This window comes from Lolium rigidum, chromosome 1 (genome assembly GCF_022539505.1).
Source record: "Lolium rigidum isolate FL_2022 chromosome 1, APGP_CSIRO_Lrig_0.1, whole genome shotgun sequence".
NCBI classification, from domain to species: Eukaryota; Viridiplantae; Streptophyta; class Magnoliopsida; order Poales; family Poaceae; genus Lolium; species Lolium rigidum.
In genome coordinates this window covers 235162291-235176912 of record NC_061508.1, presented here as the reverse complement: position 1 = coordinate 235176912, position 14622 = coordinate 235162291, and the positions used below count along the sequence as shown (strand labels likewise).

General features: G+C 44.3%; 1 pseudogene; it reads left to right on the top strand.

Annotated features, from left to right (window-relative positions):
• The first annotated feature begins 468 nt into the window (after positions 1 to 468).
• LOC124656205 overlaps positions 469 to 14622 on the top strand; it is a 76868-nt pseudogene continuing 62714 nt past the window's right edge.

Below are 14622 nucleotides of genomic sequence, written 5' to 3'. Positions count from 1 at the left end.
CTATTGCCGACGCCCTTTCTTGAGGTGCCCGTGAAGATGTTCTAAGAATCAATCTAAAAGGATAGTGTTGTACATGGAAAGTTAATACAAATTGGAACATGTTAGCCGTGTGATTTGTTGGCTATTCCGATGGAATATGAATCTTTTGGCACTCCCTCCGGCTCTAAATACTTATCACACGGGGTTGAATAAATCTAGACACATTCTAGCTTAAATTATTTCTATGTGTGTGACAAGTATTCACGGCGGGAGGGAGTACTGAAATTTGCAATATTTGTGAACTGTGAAACTTACTGTGCTTTCCAGATCAATACATAAAAATAGCATTCCAAGTGCCAAATCTCGAGTGTGATGATGAACCCGATGCAAAAGCCCTGCTCCAACTGTGACAAATAATCGAGAAAATTACCTTCTTTCACAAGTTCACAGCACAATCACAGAAACAGAAGTACCATGTTGGACTAATCAATGTCAGAACTGGAGGAGGAACGCCGATCATGCACAGTTGATCTGGTTCAGACTAGTTTTTCATCTGTCGCAGTGCAGGCCGTGTGGGCATGGAACTTCGACTAAGAGTCCTCCATCTTACGCAGTTTCACGATGGGAGCCCGCTACGTCGCCGTCGACGTGCACTACCCGGGTATCGTCCACCACCCTGGCAAGGACCACAACGCCCTCACCCCGGAGCAGCGCTACGCCCTCGTCAAGGCCAATGTGGGCGCCCTCAAGCCGTTGCAGGTGGGCATCGCCGTCTGCGACAGCCAAGGCAGGATCCAATCCTGGGGGAGTTCAACCTCTGCGATTTCCGCCGTCACTCCGACCCGCACGACATGAACTCTCTCGCCTACCTCGCTGGCCGCTGCCTCGACGTCGATACACTCATAAGCGACGGTGTCGACGCAAGGAGCCTCGGCGCCATGCTGCTGGCACTAGTAGAAAAGAGGGTTTTGGTAAAAAAATTTTGCTCCAAAGAGCATCAGCACTGGTTTTGGCACCAACCCAGACTAAAGGGGGTCATTAGCACCGGTTTGTGCGATCTGGATGTCCAAGGGACCAGCCGCGGCATTAGCACTGGTTCATGCGGTATCTTTAACACCGGTTCGTGACACGAACCGGTGCTAAAGATTTATCGTCAGGCACGTGGCAGCCGCGAAACCTTTAGCACCGGGTCACGAACCGGTGCTAAAGGAAACAATTAGCACCGGTTCGTGTCACGAACCGGTGCTAAAGCACCCCTTTGCCCTATATATTCAGCTCACCCCTCAATCAGCCATCACTTCATATTTTCTTTGTGGAAGGTGTGAGTGTTGTGCGCTTGCTTGCTTTTCTTTGCCATGCACATGAGGTGCTCGATGAAATGTCTGAGAGAATGATGCCGCTTGATTTCACACAAAATAAAAATGATATGAGGGCCGAAGCGACACTTAAGCTTTCTCCTCTTTCTTTCCTCCTCAATCAAGGTTAAGCAACTTTACCCTTTCATTTGTACAGTGGTAATTTCCACTATTTATATATATTATGGTGTTTTGTAATGGTTTTTTGATAAACTTAATTATTTGATGTAGATGAACTGGCGGCAATGGATGTATGTTGACCGACGCCTACCCGAGTTCACTTCGGGCTTGGAAGATTTCTCCGTGTGGCTGCATAAAACCCACAGGCGGATGGTTTTATATGTTGTCCATGTGTTGGTAGCCGGAACTTAAAGCAATAACGTGAATGGCAAGTCATTCACTCCAACCTAATTTGAAAAGGTTTCATGCCCAACTATAATTGTTGGACCAAACATGGAGAAAGAGGGGTTATGATGGAAGACAATGAAGAAGAAGAAGAGGATGATGATATGTACCCTAACTACGGTGATACTGCAACGGGGCATGATGAAGATGAAGAGGCAGGAGGAGCTGAAGATGAAGAGGCATCAGATGAGCCCGTTGATGATGATCTTCGTCGGGCCATCGCTGATGCACATAGAGAAGCAGAAACTAAAAATGAGAAGCGAAAGTTAAAGGGCATGTTTGAGGATCACAAAAAAAGTTATACCCAGATTGCGAAGATAGTAACACAAATCTCGGTACCACACTGGAGTTGCTGCAATGAAGGCAGAGGCTGGTATATGTGACAAGCCATTTAAGAAGTTACTGAAAATAATGAAGAAGAGGCTTCCAAAGGATAACGAATTGTCTGACAGTACGTACGAAGCAAAGAAGGTTCTCTGCCCTCTAGGATTAGAGGTGCAGAAGATACATGCATGCATTAATGACTGCATCCTCTACCGCGCTGAGTACAAAAATTTGGAAAAATGCCTAGTATGCACTGCACTGCGGTATAAGATCAAGCGAGATGACCCTGATGATGTTGAGGGCGATTCCCCCAGGAAGAGGGTTCCTGCCAAGGTTATGTGGTATACCACAGTTGAAACGTTTGTTCAGAAACAAAGAGCATGCCAGGTTGTTGCGATGGCACAAAGAAGACCGTAAGAAAGACGAGATGGTGAGACACCCCGCTGATGGGTCGCAGTGCAGGAAAATCGATAGAGAGTTCCCGGACTTTGCAGGTGACGCGAGGAACTTAAGGCTTGGTCTAAGTACAGATGGCATGAATCCTTTTGGAGAGCAGAGCTGCAGTCATAGCACATGGCCTGTAACTCTATGTATCTATAACCTTCCGTCTTGGTTGTGCATGAAGCGGAAATTCATTATAATGTCAGTGCTCACCCAAGACCCAAAGCAACTGTCAGGATCCCGATGGATCGCTGACGATAAATCGATGGAAAAGAGGGAAGTTGGAGCACTCGAGGCTCAGATCTATAAATTGCAGAAATTAAATCTAAAATAAATGCAGCAAAATAAAGATAAAATTAGGGTTCATATTCTTGGTTGATTCCAACAAGATACAAGGATAGGATTTTATACACCTAACCACTACAACATGATAGCATAGGTGGAATACCGATACTACCCTTACAACTATTAAGCCACTAGTAAACCCACTACTCATACCCATAGCACTACTAGTCCCTGACATTACTCCCCCCTCAAGACCATTGCTCAGCAATGGACAAGTTTCTTCAGAAACTTTTATCATTTGTAAATTATCCTTCCAAATGCATTCACTGTATCAAGGAGGGAGAAATGTAATGAAGATAATATCCATTTCACATATCTGAAGATAGTTCTGTGAAGATAGCAGCTTCTTTGCATTGTAATTCTTCTGGACACCTTGCTGATGTAGAAGCTCCCATTGTTCATGAAGGAAGATCAAGATGTATGGATATTCAGACAAGAAGATGCCATTATATGTCATACTAGTCCAGCCCTTAATTTGAATAAGCTCTGTTATGTTCAGCCGGTTGTTTGGAAAAGGGAATGATTCAATACCAGGATCCCAAATATGAGCGGTGTTGCTCATTGGTAATAGAATTTTTAAGACTTTGTACAAAACTGCTGCATCTCTTTCTTCTTGAGATATTTTTCCAGAACACAAAACCAATCTCATGTCCACGGTAGTAGCAGTTGACATAGACATTGCAGTCGAACTGAATAGGCTAGAGGAGCAGACTAGCTGTTGGACTGGTTCTGGATATAGGCAGTCCAAAACGATTGGCAAGCAATAATACTGTACATGAAGTAAAACATCCAGAATAGTGCACCAAGAATGACACTGTAACGACAGTTGAGCGCAGAGACGCTTCAGGTTCATCAGATTTAGCACCGCACTTTTGCTTAGCACCCTCTCCATCGAGAACTCCAACAAGAAATGGTGGAGAAGCAATATTGAATACCCTGGATTCCAAGGCAACATGCGCTCAGTTGAGAAGATAGTGCCTGACTCAAGAATATGCTGTGCTGAAATGGTCCTCCATCTCAAAATGCCTGGATCCCATAAGAATTGAATTCCATAATTTTCTTGGCTGTATAGCACTCTGCCATAGCAGCTTTGTTGTGGTACAGAAGTGGGCAATCCAAACTGGACTCTCACTGTGATCACATACGGGAGTGTAAAAATTCCATTTGTTGTCAACATTAAGGTTTGAAGAACAACTACAGTATCTCTGTTCAGTGCTGAACTCGAAACTGTATTGTCTCCTGGATCCCATTCTTTTCTACTCTCATGAGTTACCAACACCTTCAACGATGGGTCTCTTAGCTGCTGTAAGTTTACTTCTGTCCATCCCAGACCAAAAGCATAGGAACACTTCATAGCAGATTCAAAAATGGATACCCTTCTTGCACAAAACTGCACAGCAGTATTTGTACCATTGTAGGCTTGTAGATATCTACACACGGCAATTTCGTAGCACCAGCAGCAGTCATGAACATGATAGGTAATTTGGTTGCTCCTGGATCCCATAGCAGCCTCAGTTCTCTCAGGCTATGGTCAATACTGAGCTGGCTGGACCATGTGACAAATGAATTAGAGGCCTTTAGGACTGAACAATTGCCTGCCATCTCATCATCTTGTTGTTGCAGATCAAGAATGAAACCAAAGGCATCAGAGGTATAATTCATACAAGCAGTTTTTTTGTTCAATTTCTTGTGCCTTGCCGAAACGCTCGACAAGATGACGACTTTCATGTTGCTTTTCTTCAGCGAACACCTGAACAGACTCAACTGAGCATCCATCTGACTCGTCATCAGAGACAACGAACACTGGCTTGGGAACATCCCGCTCTAGTGGATAATTCGCCGGCAGAGTAAAATATTTGTACTCAGTACCATCAGCTCGGAAAACAGTTTGGAGATTGAGATTGTTAAAACCATAAGGTTGGGAAATTTCAGTGAACGCCTGGGAGGCAACATAAGGAGGAGCTGCAGACACTATTGTAGCACTGGTCGCTGTAGAGCTAGAAACTGCACAGAACACTGCGGGAGCAGATGCAGCCATCATTGTGCTTCCATGGAACGGTGCAAAACCGACTGATGGTGTCGGGGTAGTGGCGGTGCGTGACCTGGACGAAGGTACCATGGAAATGGCTTTCTCCATGGAATTGTTCAGAGAAAATGCCATGTCCATCAGTTTGGAGAGCTCACCTTGCAAGGATGCAAAAGAACGCCGTGATTGGGTTTGATGCTCATCCAATCGCCGATTGATATCGCAGAGCACATTGGGCATATTCTTGCTGATGGCAGCCTTTGCACGAGCCTGTGCTTCTGCTACTGGCTTAGTTGTTGGACCAGTGGATGTTGAGAAGAGCCCTGGCGTGGGCGAAACAGACAATGTGTTCTGCTGGGCAGTTGAGGTAGTGAGCACGGGCTCCACCTCCATGAGGACCGGACTGGCGTCAGGGAGCTCGAACAGACATGCATCAGAGGAGACAACACCTGTGGCGGCGTGGCACTGGGGCGACCGGTATTTCCAATTTGGATAGGTCGAGGCGGCGTTGGGCTGTGGTGTGGCCGGCCTCGCTGCGTTGGGCGGAGCTCCTGTGGTTGGCGGTCGAGGGGAATAAGCCAATGACGAACTCGACGGAGCGGCGCTGGAAAGCATCCGTCTTGCGGTCGCCGGATGAGGAGGAGGCACGTGCGTGGTCGTTGAGCTTGACCAGTAACTCGAGGGTGTTGAGGTTGGGATGGGAGAAGTCGGGTCCGGAGCAGGCGGTGGCCAATTTGGCTGAACGTTGGTGGGGATTGGGGTAGAGGTCGGGGTTGGTGGTTGCTGGAACGGGGAGAAGCCGTACGCAGGTGTGTACATGGAGGCGGGAGGCTGGTAGGGGTATGTGCTGGCGCAGGGGGAGGCGGCCGGCGGGTGGGGCGCTGTAGACGAAGGGGAAAGGGGAGGTGGAGTGACCGCCGTGGGAAAGAGGAGGTGGGTAGACGGCGGCGGGGGAAAAGCTGTAGGGGGCGTACGGCGGCGCTCCGCAGCCACATGGGGTCGGGGAAAAAACGGCGGTGGGCGCGTACGTGGGTGCGGTGGTAGGGGAGAAGAAAGGGCAGGACGACGGGGAGCTCACCATGGATGCGAATCCGGAGCAAACCTTGAACGATTTGGGGAAGGGAGGGTGGGGATCGCCGGTGCGACTGGAAGAGGAGGATTTCTCGATGAAATCTGAGACGAGGGAGGAATGGGTGGGGGAGCAGGCCAATCGATCGACCGCTCTGATACCACTTTGTCAGGATCCCGATGGATCACTGACGATAAATCGATGGAAAAGAGGGAAGTTGGAGCACTCGAGGCTCAGATCTATAAATTGCAGAAATTAAATCTAAAATAAATGCAGCAAAATAAAGATAAAATTAGGGTTCATATTCTTGGTTGATTCCAACAAGATAGGGCAGCGCTAGCAATCGGATCCCGATATTTGTTTCCCGTCGGACCAGGGCTGAGCCGTAGGATTTGAGGCAGCTTGACCATACGATTTCAACCTGGTCCACGCGGTTGTTTCCACGAATTGAGCGGTCAATTGCATGCTTCTATTGTTAAAACTGCTCCATTAACTGCTCCCGGATCTTACGTCTGGAGTGCGTCTCCTTTCTTTCTTGGGTCCTTCTTTCTGTATATAATACGTAGCTTCTTCTTCAAAAAAGGAAAGACAAACACACAGGATTAACTTCCATAGAAAACTTGTGTGAAGCACAATTATCTAGTGTAAGAAGCATGCGATATTACATCGGTAGCTCCGCAAATTTGGATGATGCAATGAATTATTTTTAGCTTCACGAGCATATGAAGTACATTTGACGCTACTCGAATCCATGGTCTGGTAAGGAAGAAATTTAGGAATTTCAGAAGCACAATCCTTGTATATTGTAAAAAACATCCAGATGAATGTAGCGTGCTGCCAATGTAAACTGGAATCTGCTTAGACATGCTGGTCATTTTTTCTAGTGTAATTTTGGTTTTCTTTGAAGCAAATTCATGCTTGTATCCTGCAACGAATTGTATTCCATGGTGAATTAAGTTTGCTTCGATTTAAAACATCCATGGGCTAGAATTTCTTCTTACCAAATACAAACTTCTTTGCATAAAAAATAGCCATTATGATGAGTACACAAGCTACAAAGGAACTAGTGATATGATTCCAAGAAATACAAAGGAGCTCATTTGTTCTTGATGTACAATAAAACCGATTCCATGCTTCAAAGTAATTGGTAGTTGCTTCATACTTTTCTAGGGCCTATGACAACATGGGCGCTGATTCGAAAAGAAATAAATTCGTTGTCTCCGTCATAGCCCTCTGTGACACAACAATACGGAGTATTGTTACCACCATTCCGCAGCATTCCGATGTGCTTCCACCCGTGGCTATTAATTGTTGGTCCAACATTGCCGCATTGGTTCTTGAAACATAGTTGTTTACCAGCATAAATATGCCCTCATCAACCACGTGAGATGAACCTCAACATGCTCATCATGGGTGTCATCGACAAGTTCATATACCCTCTCTTTTGCTCCCGAGCAGACCACGACATGTCCTTCTACTGAAAAAAAAAACCAAGCGCATACACAAGCACACAAAAACTACCAAAAAAATCTCAGATGGCTTGAAGAAAAACATAATTCCATTGGAAGCAACGTTAATATTGATTTGAAGCATAAAATAAATATGTTAGTTGAATGATTGTAAGTAAACGGGAATTACAGGGAGCATGATCGTATGGGTATGATTATAGGGGCGTACATACGTACTAGGAATCCCACATATGAGACAAAGGAAGCATCGATTCTCTGAAGTGGTAATTTGTTTCTAACCCACATATCGGAAGCATGGATTTGACAGTGCAAAATAGCATGCAATTGTCAGCAATGTATGGTTGTAAAAAAATTGATCTACAGACCAATTTCATCCAACATAATCGTGGTTTTTGTGAATAAGTGGTAGGATGAATAAGTATCATGCTAAATATGTATTATGTTTGGAAGCATAAAAGTAATCTGAAGCATATACATTAGCGACATGCATACAGGAATCATGAACTGAATTCAATACATTGGGAAAAAGCATATGCAAAGAATAGATACCCAGCCAGGTAATCATAACTTCATAAAAAACATGGATGGAAAAATGGAAGCATGTAATATATTTTCCTTTAAAACGCCAAGGAACCTTTGATAAAATAGGTGAGTATTGAAGCAAATATGCAACACTGACGAAACAAATGATCAGTAATTGGGAAGCACGGTCAAAACAGAAGAATCAAACAAACTTCCTTGTCTGTAAATAAATATTCGTGACTAGGAAGCATGATCAAGTTGTAGCATAAATGTCATCCCATGGAAGCACAAAAAAGCTGAATATTTGGAAGCATAACAAACTTCAAAACAATACTGCTTCAAAAGAACGATACACTAGTGACATGGATGCAGGAAGCACGAATTGCATTGAAATTTTTGAAAAAAAGCATATGCAAACAGGGTGTACTGATCAAAGGAAACCATATGCAACATATGTGAAAAAGCCAGGTACTATATTTGCCTTTAAAACAACATATGGAACCTTCAATATATAAGTTTGGTGTGGGAGCAGGTATGAAATACTAAAGAAACAAATGAATAGAATTGGGAAGCATGATCAGATTAGAAGCATCAAAATTATTGATAGGCAGCATAACAAATACTACGTAGAAGCTAGAAGATTTTAAATAAAACTAAAACATTTGTTTGCTGCCAAATCATCCATGGCTAGGAAGCATGATCAAGCCTAGGCATAAAAATCATTCCAGCGCATCATCATACATTACACAAAAAAGGAGCACGTTGTGACCTGGAAATACAAGGATAAGCACTTCCAGAACTAGATGAGATGCAATTACCAAATCGTGTAGTAGAGGATCGAATCAACGCAGCCCACTGATTTCTCCCGAGTGTAGCCTTGAAGGCCCGATTGAGTCGGTTCCGCCAGCGGTCAGCATTGGATCATACGTGTTGGAGGGTGATGAGGTGCTATGATTCCAGAACATCTGCGAATCGGCGCACAGGGTGATCTGTAGCAGACGACGACAATCAAGCATATGCTCCGACGGCGATTCCCCATGGCGGAGCAGCATGGATGCCGGCGCAAGACTGGATCCAGGTGGAGGTGCAGGTCAGATGCGAGGGTGCAGCGCAGTACGGACAGACTGGCGGCGGCGCGGTGGAGAGTAGAGGCATCGAGCAGAAGATCGGTCTGCAGAGGAGCACAATGCACGGGCGAAAAATTTGGGGATGGCCCATTTGTGATCTCAAAAAAAAAAAAAAAACTGGCCCATTTGTTCCTGGGAAGAAAAGCTGCGTGAGCCGTTTGATCGGGCAGAGATGGACGGCGACGGGCTCGTCCGATGGTTTGTTTCCTGCCGGGCTACGATACATAGTGTTTACCAACAAGATACAAGGATAGGATTTTATACACCTAACCACTACAACATGATAGCATAGGTGGAATACTGATACTACCCTTACAACTATTAAGCCACTAGTAAACCCACTACTCATACCCATAGCACTACTAGTCCCTGACAGCAACCCGGCAACGACAATGATGTGTACCTAAGGCCATTATTTGAAGAACTCTTACAGTTGTGGGCCAAACCATGTGTACATGCGTGGGATGAGAACAAACAGGAGTCATTTGACCTACGAGCGTTGCTTTTCGTGACCATCAATAATTGGCCTGCTCCTAGTACCCTTTCAGAACAGACACACAAGGGATACAATGCATGCACGCACTGTTTAGATGAGACCGAATGTGCATATTTGGATAAATGTAAGAAGGTTGTGTACCTGGGGCATCGTCGATTTCTTCCAAAGAGGCACCCCGTCAGAAAGAAAGGCAATCATTTCGGAGGTGAGGCAGATCACCGGGAGAAGCGTGAACTCCGTACCGGTGATGCTTTACTTGATATGGTAAAGGACATAAAAGTAATCTTTGGAAAGGGTCCTGGCGGTCAATCTGTTCCGAATGACGTCGCTACCGAACACGCACCCATGTGGAAGAAAAAAATCTATATTTTGGGAGCTACCCTATTGGAAAGTCCTAGAGGTCCGCTCTTCAATCGATGTGATGCACGTGACGAAGAATCTTTGCGTGAACCTGCTAGGCTTCTTAGACGTGTATGGGAAGGCAAAAGATACACCAGAAGTACGGGAGGACCAGTATCGTATGGAAGTCCCAAGAAACAAGCAATAAGAGAATTACAAGACGGATACAGGGCGTCACTTAAGTCCTGCCAGCTACGCTCTTACCAAAGCAGAGAAGGAAATCTTTTTTGAAGTCATTTACAGTATCAAGGTACCGTCCGGCTTCTCATCAAATATAAAGGGGATTATAAATATGGCAGAGAAAAAATTCCAAAACCTGAAGTCGCATGACTGCCACATTATTATGATGCAGTTGCTTCCGATTGCACTGAGGGGGCTTCTGCCGGAAAATGTTCGAATACCGATTGTGAAGCTATGTGCATTCCTCAATGCAATATCTCAGAAGTTAATCGCTCCAGCTAGTCTTCCAAGGTTACAAAAGGATGTGGTGCAATGTCTTGTTAGTTTTGAGTTGGTGTTTCCGCCATGTTTCTTCAATATTATGACGCATCTCCTGGTTCACCTTGTCGAAGAGATTGCCATCCTCGGTCATGTATTTCTACACAATATGTTCCCCTTCGAGAGGTTCATGTGAGTCTTAAAGAAATATGTTCATAACCGTGCTAGGCCAGATGGAAGCATCTCCAAGGGCTATGTGAACAGAGGAGGTCATTGAGTTCTGTGTTGACTTTATTCCCGACCTTAAGTCGTTTGGTGTTCCTGAATCGCAGCATGAGGGGAGACTAAGTGGAAAAGACACGCTAGGAAGAAAATCAATGATATGTAGGGACGGGATTTCCTTCACTCAAGCACACTACACAGTTCTACAAAGTTCCACCTTGGTGGCCCCATATCACTGAACACAAGAATATTGTACGCTCCAAACACCCGGGACAGTCAGAAGACTAGATGACACATAAACATATGCAGACTTTCGGCGGTTGGCTGCAAACACATCTCATTAATAACAACGATGTTGGAGATCAGTTGTACTTGTTGGCGGGGTCACCATCTTCGACTGTAGTGACTTTCCAAGGGTACGAGATAAATGGAAATACCTTCTACACGATCGCCCAAGATAAAAAGAGCACCAACCAAAACAGTGTTGTCTGCATTGATGCAACAAACACTAACAATGGGGAAAATGACACATATTATGGTTACATAGAGGAGATATAGGAACTTGACTATGGACCTTCTTTTAAGATCCCTTTATTTCGGTGCAAATGGGTCAAGCTGGATGGAAAAGGGGTAAAGGTAGACCAGCTGTACGGAATGACAACAGTGGATCTCAACAATCTTGGTTACCGAGACGACCCATTCGTTCTAGCCAATGATGTGGCTCAGGTTTTCTATGTGAAGGACATGTCCTCCAGACCGAAGAAAAGAAAACATAAGGAAACAAGCTCATCCGATGAGCCAAAGCGTCACATAGTTCTTTCAGGAAAAAGAACCATCGTGGGAGTCGAGGACAAGACAGACATGTCAGAAGATTATAATAAGTTTGGTGAAATTCCGCCCTTCAGAGTGAACATTGACCCAACCATCGCGTTAAATGCTGAAGCTGCTCCATGGTTACGGTCGAAGCGATCATAAATGTATTATTATCCTGTACCTTGAGCTCATATTGTGAAGGATTTTTTGTGATGTATTAACATTGGTTGTTTGACCTAAATGCCATGAAACCTCGAACACGATAGATCATACACCGGTGTGGAAATTATCCATTTTAGGTGGTCTAGTATTTTTGAAAAATGTGTTGGTACCAATGTGAAACTTTAATTTGATGGTTGCTTCACAAAACACACCCTTTTCAGCACCTCGAAAGTGGAAAATGGTTTTTTCGTGCGATGAAAAAGAAAACTTCCTCCTGCAACATCGTAAGACATCCCAAGATGCACATGTGTGCACAATATGGGCACATTATCACAAACTATGTCGCGATTCTACAGTAACATTGGTCGTTTGACCTAAATGCCATGAAACCTCGAACACGATAGCTCATATTGTGAAGGAATTTTTGTGATGTATGCAATTCTTCAAGTTTATTATTTTTCCGTGCAACTATGACACATAATATGATAGCACGCGAACGTTTCGCGTTGTTTGGATCGTTTTTGAATTTTTTATGCTCGTTTCAAACTATATTCAAAACGGCGGGCATGAAGATCCTTCGCTCGGGGCGGAGTTTCGCTAAACTTGCACTGGATCTCCGATGAAATAGCATGTTGTGAACCCAATAAAGATTTTTACAAAAATCTTAAGCATTATATCATGTGCCTGTAGTTCAAATCTGGCCGGCCCGCTACCAATTCGGCAGGAATTTGTCTTTTTCACGAGGGGTGGACGGAAAGGTTTCAGATACACCGGTTGGGAAATTATTCATCTTAGGTGGTCTAGTATTTTTTAAAAATGTGTTGGTACCAATGTGAAACATTAATTTGGTGGTTGCTTCACAAAACACCCCCTTTTCGGCACTTCAAAATTGGAAAATGGTTTTTTCGTGCGATGAAAAGGAAAACTTCATCATGTAACATCGTAAGACATCCCAAGATGCAAATGTGTGCAAAATATGGGCACGTTATCACAAACTATGTCACGATTCTATCAGTAACTGATACGTCTCAAACGTATCTATAATTTCTTATGTTCCATGCTAGTTTTATGATAATACTCACATGTTTTAGATACACTTTACATCATTTATATGCATTTTCTGGCACTAACCTATTAACGAGATGCCGAAGCACCAGTTCCTATTTTGTGCTGTTTTTGGTTTCAGAAATCCTACATAGGAAATATTCTCGGAATTGGACGAAACGAACGCCCAGGGTCTTATTTTTCCACGGAGCTTCCAGAAGACCGAAGAGGATACGAAGTGGGGCCACGAGGCGCCCTAACCATAGGGTGGCGCGGCCAGCATGGGGCCCGCGCCGACCTATGGTGTGGGGCCCCCGTGCCTCCTCCGACTCTGCCCTTCCGCCTACTTAAACTCTCCATCGCGAAAACCCTATTACCGAGAGCCACGATACGAGAAAAAGTTCCGGAGACGCCGCGCCGCCAATCCCATCTCGGGGATTCAGGAGATCGCCTCCGGCACCCTCGCCGGAGAGGGGAATCATCACCGGAGGGCTCTACATCACCATGCCCGCCTCCGGACTGATGCGTGAGTAGTTCATCCTTGGACTATGGGTCCATAGCGAGTAGCTAGATGGTTGTCTTCTCCTCTTGTGCTATCATGTTTAGATCTTGTGAGCTGCCTATCATGATCAAGATCGTCTATTTGTAACGCTACATGTTGTGTTTGTTGGGATCCGATGAATATTGAATACTATGTCAAGTTGATTATCAATCTATCATATATGTGTTGTTTATGTTCTTGCATGCTCTCCGTTGCTAGTAGAGGCTCTGGCCAAGTTGATACTTGTGACTCCAAGAGGGAGTATTTATGCTCGATAGTGGGTTCATGCCTCCATTAAATCTGGGACAGTGACAGAAAGTTCTAAGGTTGTGGATATGCTGTTGCCACTAGGGATAAAACATCAATGTTTTGTCTAAGGATATTTGTGTTGATTACATTACGCACCATACTTAATGCAATTGCCTGTTGTTTGCAACTTAATACTGGAAGGGGTGCGGATGCTAACCCGAAGGTGGACTTTTTAGGCATAGATGCATGATGGATAGCGGTCTATGTACTTTGTCGTAATGCCCTGATTAAATCTCATAGTAGTCATCATGATATGTATGTGCATTGTTATGCCCTCTCTATTTGTCAATTTCCCAACTGTAATTTGTTCACCCAACATGCTATTTCTTATTGGAGAGACACCACTAGTGAACTGTGGACCCCGGTCCATTCTTTTACATCTCGAAATACAATCAACTGCAATCTCTGTTCTCTGTTGTTTTCCACAAGCAAACATCATTCTCCATACCATACGTTTAATCCTTTGTTTTCAGCAAGCCGGTGAGATTGACAACCTCACTGTTAAGTTGGGGCAAAGTATTGTGATTTTGTTGTGCAGGTTCCACGTTGGCGCCGGAATCCCTGGTGTTGCGCCGCACTACACTCCTCCACCAACAACCTTCACGTGGCCTTCATCTCCTACTCGGTTCGATAACCTTGGTTTCTTACCGAGGGAAAACTTGCTGCTGTACGCATCACACCTTCCTCTTGGGGTTCCCAACGGACGTGTGTTTCACGCGCCATCAAGCAATTTTTCTGGCGCCGTTGCCGGGGAGATCAAGACACGCTGCAAGGGGAGTCTCTCACATCCAATCTCTTTACTTTGTTATTGTCTTGCTTTATTTTATTTTATTTTCTGTTTTGTTTGCTTCCTTATATCAAAAACACAAAAAAATTAGTTACTTGTTTTACTTTACTTAATTTAGTTTGCTTTACTTATTTTTATTACTGTTAAAATGAATACTCCTGAGAACACTAAGTTGTGTGATTTCACTAGCACCAATAATAATGATTTTATATGCACTCCTATTGCTCCACCTGCTACTACAGCAGAATTCTATGAAATTAAACCTGCTTTACTAAATCTTGTTATGAGAGAGCAATTTTCTCGGTGTTAGTTCTGATGATGCTGCTGCCCATCTTAATAATTTTGTTGA